General features: G+C 39.4%; 1 pseudogene; it reads right to left on the reverse strand.

Annotated features, from left to right (window-relative positions):
* Window positions 1-8,073: 8,073 nt before the first annotated feature.
* Window positions 8,074-9,816, reverse strand: LOC116911982 (annotated as a pseudogene).
* Window positions 9,817-11,922: the final 2,106 nt, after the last annotated feature.

An 11,922-nucleotide genomic window follows, 5' to 3' on the forward strand; every position in this document is an offset into this window, starting at 1 on the left:
AATGGACAATTTCTGAGACAGATTACCATATATCAAAGTTAAATCAGGATGGAGATGAAACCATTTACGTGAAATTGAAGGTACAACATACCCAAACTTATGGGAAAATTGACAAATGAGATCTCCTTAAAACTGCAAAGCTTCTAGCAAGGCGAAGACACTGTTGTTAGGACAAATCGACAACCAACAGTTTGGGAAAAGATCTTTACCAATCCTAAGAACTGATGGGGCTTATGTCCAAAAATATGCAAGAAACTCAAGAAGATGAGAAGGCAGGGAGACAAATAACTTCTGATCAAAATGGGGTTCAGAGGTAGACAATTTCGTAGAATAAATAACGGCAGAAACACCTAAAGAAATGTTCAACATCTTTAGTCACAGGGGAAATGCAAATCAAACCAACCCTGAGATTTCACCTCACACCAGTGAGAATGGCTAAGATCAAAAACGCAGGTGACAGCAAATGCTGGCAAGGATATGGAGAAAGAGGAACACTCCTCCATTGTTGGTGGGATTGCAAGACTAGTACAACCATTCTGGAAATCAGTCTGGAGATTCCTCAGAAAATTGGACATTGAATTACCTGAGGACAGCTATACTCTCTTGAGCATTACACAAAAGATGCCCCAACATATAACAAGCACGATCCATGACTTGCGCGTATTTATAATAGCCAGACTGGAAAGAACCCTGAATTCGTCAAGAGATGATTAGAAAATGTGGTACATCTACATTCAGTATTTTCACTCAGCTATCAAAACAATGGCGTTATGAAATTCTTAGACAAAATGGATGGAATTGGAAAATATGTCCTGGTGGTAGCAAATCCACTAAAAGCTTACACATTTTGCACTCATTTGGTAGACTTATTAGCCCAAATGTAAAATTACCCTAGATGGCTTAAGTGAAGGACCAAAATGCTAAATGGCTATACTTTGAGAACAAAGTTTCCTTAGGAGGGCGAGAGCAATTTAGAACAAGGCAGAAGGAACATCCAATTAGGGCCACCACTTGTTATGCTTATCATACCAAACTAGATGAAATGGATGAAACAAAGTGCACTCTTGCCGGAACGGATGTTTACCTCTCTGAGACACAACCAAATACAGCAAATACATAGGTAGATGTCGTATTAATCCACTGTGAAGGGAGGTTGGGGATTGCCTCAGAAGGCAGGGAGTAGGAATAACAGTAGTATAAATAATACACTCACGTGGTAAGATGAAAAAATAAATAAATAAATAAATAGCAAAATAAAGGGAAAATGGCAGAACTAAACATTTGATAATAACAACACCTGAACTTTAAATTTACAGGATACTGTTAAAATCTGCTATGCTTTCAATTTAAATGGATCTTGCTTTTTTACCCGTACCCTGGTTATTCTATTATGGCACTGTCCACAATGAATTAACCTTTAACATTGATTTAGTGATGATGTACATCTTTAATCCCAGGACTCTCCTGAGAGACAGAGTGGATCTCCAATGAGTCTTAGACCAACCCTGGTCTACAGAGCAAGTTCCAAGCTATCTGGGACTGCACAGAGAAATCATGCCTCAAGCTTTGGTACAAAAAAAGTGTAAGATTGCTTTAATCAAATTTAACCATTTTGTTCAATATGTTGATTTTTATTTTTGATGCTTTTGTGTGAGATGACTGAACTTCTTTGATGCCCTGAGTATATATTTAATATTTTCAAACTTTCAGTTCCTAAAATCAAGAATGGATAGATTATCAGTTCAGATCAAAGAGTTTGATTGTTCAATATCTTTCCATCAGTCTTTGGTCATGTTTCTCCAGTCCTTAAACAACGGATGAATCGTACCTGGAATCTAAGCGGCTACTAGGGCTAAGTGGAGTTCAAAGATTCTGCAATCATGGAAATCACAGATTTTCTAGGTTATGTGACTTGCTCCAAAATAAACATGCTAGTTTGAGACTCCTTTAGTAAATTCATCATTATTTTGATAGTTTTCTTCCAAACTCTGCCTCCTCCAGTCTGCTCCTGTATATAAAAATGGCAGCAGCATTTCCCGTTCTTCAGAAGAAGATATGTATGACAATTTCTTTTAATAAAATGTGTTCAATTCATTCCAAATGACCTCTATCAGAAAGTACACGGGCATAATACTGGCTCTAATAACAAGCACTGATGAGTGCAAACTTGGTAAAAAGTCATAGTGAGAGGAAAAAGTTTAAAATTGCCTGAACAAAGAACAGAGCCAAAAGCAGGCCCTGGAACTGCCTGTTCCAGAAACTATCTGATCTGAAAGAGTAATTGCACAACTGGTTCAATAGTTTGTTCTAGGAACTATTAACACTTCATTAACGCTAACCATGTGAGTTGACCATGTGCTTGAGACGATTAACTATAAGTTAGATTAAAATCTTAAGAACAATCATGAAACAGGAGGTTCTTCCTTGTGATTCAGTGTGGTTTTCCTTTTGTACCCTTTTTGTATTCAGTCTGGAATATTCTCCACTTGTGTGGGAGTGATCTCATTGATGCTAGTTTCTGTCATGCCTATCAATAAACTTCTTGTTGATTACATCAAGATCAGTGTCTTGTGAGTTCTTGTAAGTGAGGTATATTTGGGGTGCCTGGAGGGAGAATGGGGACTTGAGGGACGGCACAAGAGGACATAAATTGAGGTCTGATCAAGGCAACAATTTTATTTTCCCCAGGTGGTTTATACCTAACACTGGGAGTGCTTGGAGGGAGGGGAAGTAAAACATTTACACAGGCCAAAGACACAATATTTGTGTGGTCAGGTAGTAGGCTGAATTTGACAGGTTGTCAAAAGGTCTGAGTTTATCATATCTATTATCCAGCAGATGTTGGTTTTCTTGAAAGGTTGCGATTATCCATTGGTGTCTGTATCCTTGTTGTTGTTGTTATTAATATTATTATTATTGTATTAATTTTGACCACCAGATTTGTAATAGTCTTCTGCAGCTGGCTGGGGATTTTTCCATAGACAGTCATACTTAATTCTAACCATAATAATAACATCAACAATGGAAACTTCAGGCATCGCTCCCAACAAGTTCTTGAGGGGTTGTGTCATGCAGGGCTGAGTGAGGGTCTCCTTGCTCTGAGGTGCTGCTGAGAGCTCATCAGGATCGTGACCACTCTCATCTGGGGAAATCCACTTGGAGGTGGAATATTGTCTGTGTCTATGTGTTTGTGTTGCTGGCTTCAGACTCAGGTTTGTATTTGCTCACAGTTCTAGTTTGCAGAGTGGCTCACGATCTTGGAGTAGAGATGGAGCTTGTGTGGTGGCCAGTGTGAGTATTGTTGGAGAAATGTGCAGGGGGCTCTGGGCTGCTTCACCCTGGGAGACATCCCAGAGGACTGCTGGAGATTTGGGGCGCCTGGAGATTGTCTGGGTTTGTGGTTCGATAGTTCTCCTAGGTTGGGCCACGCTGGCCATCTGGGTGCTGAGTAGAACAAAGTAGTTCTCTGGACTGGAAAGCAAATGTCCTCCAGCTGTCCTGTTTTCCAGTGGTCTTGCATACAGGTGGAAATGAGCATCTGTGATCTTTGTCCTTGTGCCCAGGCTGTTCTGTATTGCCTTGACTTTGACATGCAAGACTTGGATGTGACTCCTCTGGGTTTGGCTTTTTCTAGACCATTGGATTGAAGTTAGGGCTAGGCACAACAGCGGTTGAGATAAGGACCTTGGCAGACTTTTTGCCTCAGGTGGCCGGCATTTGATGTTGGCAGGCCTCAGAAGGGCTGACAATCATTATTTTGATCTACTTCCCTTGGGAAAGGCTGGAGTGATGTGGAATCCTGCTCCCCCCTTCATCTGTCCTGGTAAGCTCTCAGAGCTCCGTCTGAATCAGTTCAGTTTATGATGATCTCTTGGCGTCCGCTTGTTTTTGTTTATGCACGCACATTTTTGCCTATTATATTTGATTGTCTTTCTGTGAATACCTTTGCCTTCTTCATGGACCTCTATTTTCTGAACTACTTTTCTTGTTTTCTCACCATCTCCACTTGAATGCATATTGGTGTATTACATACCTACATTCTGCAATAATCACAGAATCCTACTAGGGCCAGAAACAATGTTCGAACATGTATGAGGCCCTACTACCTGTTTGACTTCAATATATGCCCGGTAGGAAGAGCCTGGTCACATGAGCTCAATGATGGAGTCGCTGAGGCTGGAAAATGCCCCATAATTTGACTATGGTAAGGAAAGACATCATAGAGAAATTTTGCAGAAACTTGAAGGGTTAGCTAAATCACTGAAGTTAGTGTAAGTTGCTAAGAAAGTGAAGTTGAAGACTGAGGAGAGAAAACAGGAAAGAGAAAAGAGAAAAGGGAGAAGAGAGAGAGAGGATAGGCGGAGTGCGTAAGCAAGAGAGAAACTTGGCTAGAATACTGGCCATGATGAGAATGAAATGAGAGATAGAGGCAGGATCTAGACAGACAGAGAACCTGGGCAATAAAAGACCAAGACCGAATGATAGAGGAGATGCAGAGAATATCAGTTGGAGAAAGATCAGTGTGCATATTGCAAAGAAAAAGGACATTTGGGCCCAAGATGCCCAAAGAAGAAAGGCAGGACACCTAAGATCCTGTCTCTTGAAGATGATTAGGGGAGACGGGGATCTGACTCCCTCCCTGAGCCTAGGGTAACCCTAAATGTGGAAGGGACCCCTATTGACTTTCTTGAGCTTCATATGACCATGAATTTTTCCATGAATTATTCTAGGTTTGAGCTATATCATTTATCAATTAAGTCAGCGATAGTGTTTTTGTGACACAGTTTCTCCTTGAGAATATTTTCTAGTTCCATCCATTTGCCTAAGAATTTCATGTAAGTGTTAACTACTACTTCATTAGTGGCCTCAACATAAATACCTCATTTTCTGTATGTTTACTATTGAAGGTGTCTAGGTTTCTTTCCAGCTTCTGGCTATTATAAATAAACTACTAATAACAGTAGAGCATGTGTGTCATTTATCTTTTGGGCATCTTTTGCATGTATTGTGGTTCCATCTCATATAGCCACCAAACCCAATCTTTTCTTCTTAATGCAAAAGTAACTGACAGGAACAGTATAGAGATGTCTCTGAGAGGTTCTGGCAGCGTCAGCTTTACTAAAACAGACTGAGATGCTTGCAGCTAACCAACAGGCATGGTGACCACAGCAGGAGGAGTTAGAAAGACTGAAGAAGCTGAAGGGTTTGCTACCCCCCTTCGAAACCGCAATAATATCAACCAGACCTACCAGAACTCCCCAGACTAAATCACCAACCAATGAGTACAAGTAGAGGACCCATGACTCAGTATATATGGAACAGAGGATGGCATTGTCTGGCATGGGTACTTCTGTTGTAGAGTTTTGAGAGCCTACTGTGAAATTCAAGTATTGAGGTGGAGTGGGTCCGTTGGAATAGGGCATCCTCATAGAAGCAGGGGAAGTTGGCGGGGTATATAGGAGAGAAAGGGAAAAAAGGAAAAGGGATAACATTTGGAAATGTAAATATATAAATATCCAAGAAAATAAAATAAAATAAAATGAAAGAATTGTAACCCTTGGGAAAAGAGAGACATAAAAAGAGACAGGTCTTTTGAGGTAGGAGAAAAGTAGATAAAAATATTTAAATACAGGAACAATCTAGATATTTCTAAGCATAATAGAATTGTAAAAATGAATGATTTATATAGATATGAATAAGGACACACCTAAATTACACATCATTTTCTCAAACATTTAGAATCATTTCAATTAATTATATTTTATTTCATTCAATTTTAGAATTATAATGTAAATGTGGATTTAGCACCATATTTCTGTTCAGTCAAAATCAACATGGCCTTATATTTTATCTCAAACTTACTTAAAAGAATTAGGAAGCTTAGAAAGCTATTGCTGTAATTGACACTGACATTTGTGACAGCCAAAAGTGAACAAAGGTACAGAATTAATTTGATATGAATTAACCCATGTATTCTCATTTCTAGAAATTTCTACTGGACTTTTTAGGCAATAACAATAGCAGACTTCATGGAAAAATAGAAAATAAGAAAATGTTGTATGTCCAAAATTATAGGAAGTCTCTGAACTATTAAACTATGTTTTTTACTGTTATCATCTTTCCTACTTAATATAAGATTCAAAAAAGAATTGATTATATCAATTCTGCCTTCATAGTAATTTTTCAACAAGTTAACAAACTATATTGTTCTCAAAGAATCAACTATGAGGAGCTAAATGAAATTGGTATGAAGAAGTTTCTTTTCTCAGACAGCAGCACAGACCTACTCTAACAATCAGAGCACATGTAAGCTTCACTATCTGCTGTGAAGATCAAGTCACCCACAGGGGTGACAGAGAGCTATCATTTCAATTCCCAGGCTGGGAAATTAAATAATTCTTTTCTAAAAGACAGCATATAAATAAATAAAGGCACATAGAGACATTAAAAGACTTTCTGGGTAAGACTTAAGAATCTTGAATTGTGTTCCAAGAAAAAAAAACATGTCTACATGCTAAAGTAGTGTTAAACATTAAAACTGACATTGGAACAACCTGAGGATACAATATGCCTCTCTTTGGCATACTCCCAAAAGATGCCCCAACATATAACAAAAGACAAATGCTCCACTATATTTCATAGCAGCCTTACTTATACAGTGAAGTTGGAAAAGAACCCAGGATGCCCTCTTCAACAGAGGAATGGATACAGAAAATGTGGTACATCTACAATGAATATTATTCAGCTATCAAAACAAGGACTGTATGAAATTCATAGGCAATTGATGGAACTGGAAAATATCATCCTGAGGAGGTAACCCAATCACAGAAAAACACACATAGTATGCACTCACTATTAGTGGCTATTATTAAGCTCAAATGCTTGAATTACCCTAAGATGCACAAAACACATGAAACTCAAGAAGGGATGACCAAAAATGCAAAATGCTTCTCCTTCTTTAAAAGAGAACAAGAATACCCTTGGCAGGAACAAGGAGCCAAAGTTTAGAACAGAGGCAGAAGGAACACCCATTCAGAGCCTGCCCCACATGTTGCCCATACACATACCCAATTAGTTAAGATGGATGAAGGAAAGAAGTGCAGGCTGACAGGAACTGGATGTAGATCTCTCCTTAGAGACACACCCAGAATACAGCAAATAGATAGGCGAATGCCAGCAGCAATCCACTGAACTGAGATCGGGACGCCGGTTGAAGGAATCAGAGAAAGGTCTGGAAGAGATTAAAGGGGCTTGAGACCTCATATGAACAACAATGCCAACCAACCAGAGCTTCCAGGGACTAAGCCACTACCCAAAGACTATACATGGACTGAGCCTGGGCTCCAATCACATAAGTAGCAATGAATAGCCTAGTAAGAGAAACAGTGGAAGGGGAAGCCCTTGCTCCTGCCAAGACTGAACCCCAGTGAACGTGATTGTTTGGGGGGGAGGGTGGTAATGGGGAGGATCGGGGAAACCATATAGAAAGGAGGAGAGGAGTTAGGGGGATGTGGCCCGGAAACCGGGAAAGGGAATAACAATCGAAATGTAAATAAGAAATACTCAAGTTAATAAAGATAAAAAAAGACTGGGGTCTTACATTTCTAATGAAATCAGGAGGAATGAGATTTGGAGGTAGATATTTTCTGTGTAAAATTGGTCTCTATATGTCACTTTTTAGAAAATATTGTAAGTTAAACTACATGATATTTAAAATGTGTAACACTTTAAAAATCAAAAAAAAAATTACAGATAATGAGTACAATTGGCAAATAGGTACGGATTTTAATCAGATTTCTTAATTTCTTTTGTCTTCTCCAGAGTCTCCGATTAACTTTTTTATTATTATAATGTCTTGTAGGATGTTTAATTACCACTTATGCCAGGTTGAAGAAAACTCTGATTTGGTTGAAAACAATTTTTTTTTTTTTTGGTTTTCTGGGGTTTTTTGTTTGTTTGTTTGTTTGATTTTTGTTTTAGTTTCATTATGCTGTTAAATCTAGCATGTTTCCTAAAATAGCTTGTAATATCTTGAGTACAAATGCTTCTCCAGCATATATCGTAGAGACCATTTCACCCACTGCTCTGTCTGGCCACTAAGCTTTGTTAGTGACACCCTTCAGCAATGGTGAGGCGGATTCCTTTGCCTCGTGGGAGAGAGATCCATGGTTTGTTGTCCTTGCCAACAACAAAAATGTTGAGTTGCAAAACTGTTGCCATTGGCATCTTTCACAAGAACCACATCAAAAGAGCCAGATGTTTCTATTGGTGATTACACCAATTCTCACCAAGTTAGGACCACCAGTCACCATACGCAGGTTCCCAATGTCAAACTTAATAAAGTCAGTTATTTTGCCTGTTTGCAAATCAATCTGAATGGTGTCATTCACCTTGATGAGGGGACCAGGATATAGAATCGGATAGTCATCATGGGTCACCCAATGTGGGATTCCTCTTGTGTCCACAAAGACCTTTCTCACTTTGCACAACATGTACTTGGCCTCCTCAGGTGTAATTTGATGAACAACAAAGCAACTCTTGGTGTCAGAGATCAGATAGAAGTTCTCTCCAGTCTTGTCAATGCTGAGGACAGCCATAAACCCAGTAAAGTAGGTTATATCAGTCCTGACTTTCCCATCAATCTTAAGGAAACTTGATTTTTAATATCAAGAAATAAAATAAGCCAGTCAAACATTTTTGACAGTGTTACAGTAGAACTGAGGTGCCTCGATACATTCCTCTGACTCTTTTCATGTCTTTCCAGCTAAATTATCTGGGATGACATGATAAAACTTTTTATAATGTAACACATATTTAAGTAAACTACTTTTAATTCTGTCTTTGTGCTTAATTATTTTATCCTAGAATTCACATTTACAGCATGAACTTAGAGCCTTGAATTTAACAACACACTTATTTTTTAGAAGTGTTCTAAATATGCATTAGTCTTAATTACTGGGTAACTAGTTAGATGATTATCTGGCTTGAATAATACTAAGGCTATCTAATTCTACTGTGAATAAAACTAGGGATTGGAAATTTCTGAACTTTGATAACTGATAGAGGAATGAGCTTCAGGTAAAACTTCAAGGAGATGTAATACCCTGAATTTACTGTAAGGTCATTAACTGATAACTATCTAATCCTGTTTCCAGGAAGCCTAAATCTTATAAGTTTAGTTTCTAGCAATTGACATTAGCATAACAGTAAAGCCGTTTCATAGAGGGCAAAACTGCCATGTGCATATAGATAAGTACTGGGGAAGCCAAGGAAGTTAAGTTCAATTAAGTTAAGAAGCCAGGAAGTTAAACTTCCTTCTTCCTTGGTATGAGGGGCTTAGCTGCTCCTCATGGAATGCCAAGAATGATAATGTTTCACAGCCTGGTGATACTTTACTGCCTTAGGAGACAGGTTCTGGCACATCTCTCAGATTTTACTAATGCCCCTTGAAACATTGAGCATTACTTTTAGCACATAAAACCTATTCTTATGAGGGATGTCACTTATTCTTTACAATAGCCTAAGTGACTTCTATGATATCTCAGAGGCAGGACAATCTTGACTCCTACTAGCATTATTTTAGCTTAGCCATTCTCTCTAGACATTTATCTTAAGCATTGTTGCTAAGTCAACAGGAAATCATCTTATGGATGAAGCCATATGTGTTGGTAGCCACCCATACCAGCTGTTGTCTGTTAGTACAGGGCACAGCTGTTGTCTGTTAGTACAGGGCACAGCTGTTGTCCACCCTGAAGGACGCAGTGTGCATAAGCCAAGCAAGTCACAGCCCGCTCTCAGGGCATGCAAATTGGGCATTGGGGCTTGCACCAATCGGGTAGCGACACGTGTCTCCTAAGCATATATAAGCAGTGCCTTTTCCTCCCTCGGGGTCCCCTGTCCCTGTTCAAGAGAGCTGTACAGTAAAGGCTTGTTCAGAGAAGAATCCTTGTTGCCGCACGCGCCGTTCTTGCTGGTTTAGACTTTGGGCCAAGGATAAGTGGTGCAAAACCCGAAACCAACATCGCTGGTGCGAGGGACCCTTCAGTGTGCTGAAGAGTATTCAGAACTACGAGAAGGTAAATTAAAGGTAAGCTTGAGAAGCATGCCCTTTATGGAAGAGAGCATGTCAGAAGCAGAGTGGAGTCAGAAATTAGGCTTCGAGAGGCATGCCCCTTTTTGGATTTAAGAGAGCATGTCAGAAACGGAGCAGAGTGAGAAATTAGGAGAGTGCAAAAAGGAAAAGGTTGTAAAACAAAAGTGAAAGAGATACAAAAGGCGGAAGAAAGCCGCTGGAGGAAAAAATAGGTGTGCCCCGGAGGACGAAGTACAAGTCATCCGGAGAGGATACTTTGTATCCATTAAAAGAATTAGAAGCCTTAGAACTGGCTGGCAGTGACTCTGAGCAAGAGTTGTCAGAGTCAGAGGAGGAGGAATTAGAGGAAGGGGCAGCCAGATATGAGGAAGAAAGATATGGGCCTAGGTGGAGAGCCACTGTGAAGAAACCAAAAGTTATGGATCCTTTGTGGGCAAGGCTGGTAATTTTATTTCTTTTTTTCTTTGTGTGGGATAGAGAAGCCACAGACGGCAAGCTTAAGCCCGGACAAAACCTCTTTGGCGAATGGTCCCTGCCTGCTTAGAGGATAAACGATGTGAGGAAGCCGTTAGAGCCATTAGGACAGGTCAGAGGGTCCTTGCAGAACAACAAGAAAGTATGTCAGAGGGAGAAAAGGTCTTGAAAGAAACAAAGAAAAGAAAAAGGAGATAGAAGGAACAGAGAGAAGGCAGAGATAAAAAATGGGGTCAGTGCAGCTTTTGTTGTGGCTCAAGTTGAGGCTATTGCTAGGTATGTGATTATGCTCTGGAAACCTCACAGAGTCATACTGATCAGATTTGATAGAGGTAGACCGCCTGAAAAATTTATTCAGGAGAATTAAACAAAAAGATATCTCGATTCTAAACTTTTGTCTTGAGAATTGTACAGAGTGTGCCTACTTGGATTCCTGGTCTCAAGGACTTTCAGCAGGGACCAGTCAGGACACATCCTGCTACAGCATTCGTTTCATTTATCCTACCCCCTACCCCCAAGGACATCTCAACGCCCATGCACAGCTTGATGGAGTTAATGTAATTGGGTTGTGAGTGGAAATATTCAGGACTGTGTTTCACTTCCATACCATTTGTGAATGTCAGTCGTGCTGCTCAGATATGCCGTAATATATCTCAGTATCTTACAGGAATTTGGTTTCAACACATTGATGGACTAGTCCAGGAATTGAGACAATCCATCGTCCATATCAACTCCACTCGAGTGGATGGTCACTGTGGAAGTGGTGGGAAAGGGAAATCCTACCTCTGCTGACTCCTATTGGAATCTGGGTCCTTTGGTGGGACACCATCTAGTTTTTCCTCTGTCTATTGGTTGTCCTTGCACCAAGCTGTCCATGTATGTCAGTTTATGTCTGTGGTTTTGTTTCTTGTTGCTTAAATGTTTTATGTTTCATGTTCAAAAGAGAAAATGGAAAAAAAAAAAAAAAAAAAAAAAAACAAAAAAAAAAAAAAAAAAAAAAAAAAAAAAAAAAAAAAACAAACAAAAAAAACCTTTATCTGCTGGTCGTTTCCACCTGATTTGATTTTAACTTTTTTTTAAAAAAAAAAGGAACAAATGAATAAAAAGCAGTTCAATCAATCAGCTCTTGGATACTTGCACCTGTAGTAGGAGCCTGGGTCAGCTGGAGAAGCTGCCCGGGGGATGAGCGTCTGCATGAGATGATTATTAGACTTTGCAGGTGACAAGGTGCTTCTCTTAAAATCACAGCTAGAAAAGTCATAACGGTGTTTGGTCTAAATATTGAAGATATGTGTAGCCACTTCAATTTTGTTTCTGATTGGTTTTAAATGTATGAATATTCTCTACATGCCTTG

This window comes from Rattus rattus, chromosome 11 (genome assembly GCF_011064425.1).
Source record: "Rattus rattus isolate New Zealand chromosome 11, Rrattus_CSIRO_v1, whole genome shotgun sequence".
NCBI lineage: Eukaryota > Metazoa > Chordata > Mammalia > Rodentia > Muridae > Rattus > Rattus rattus.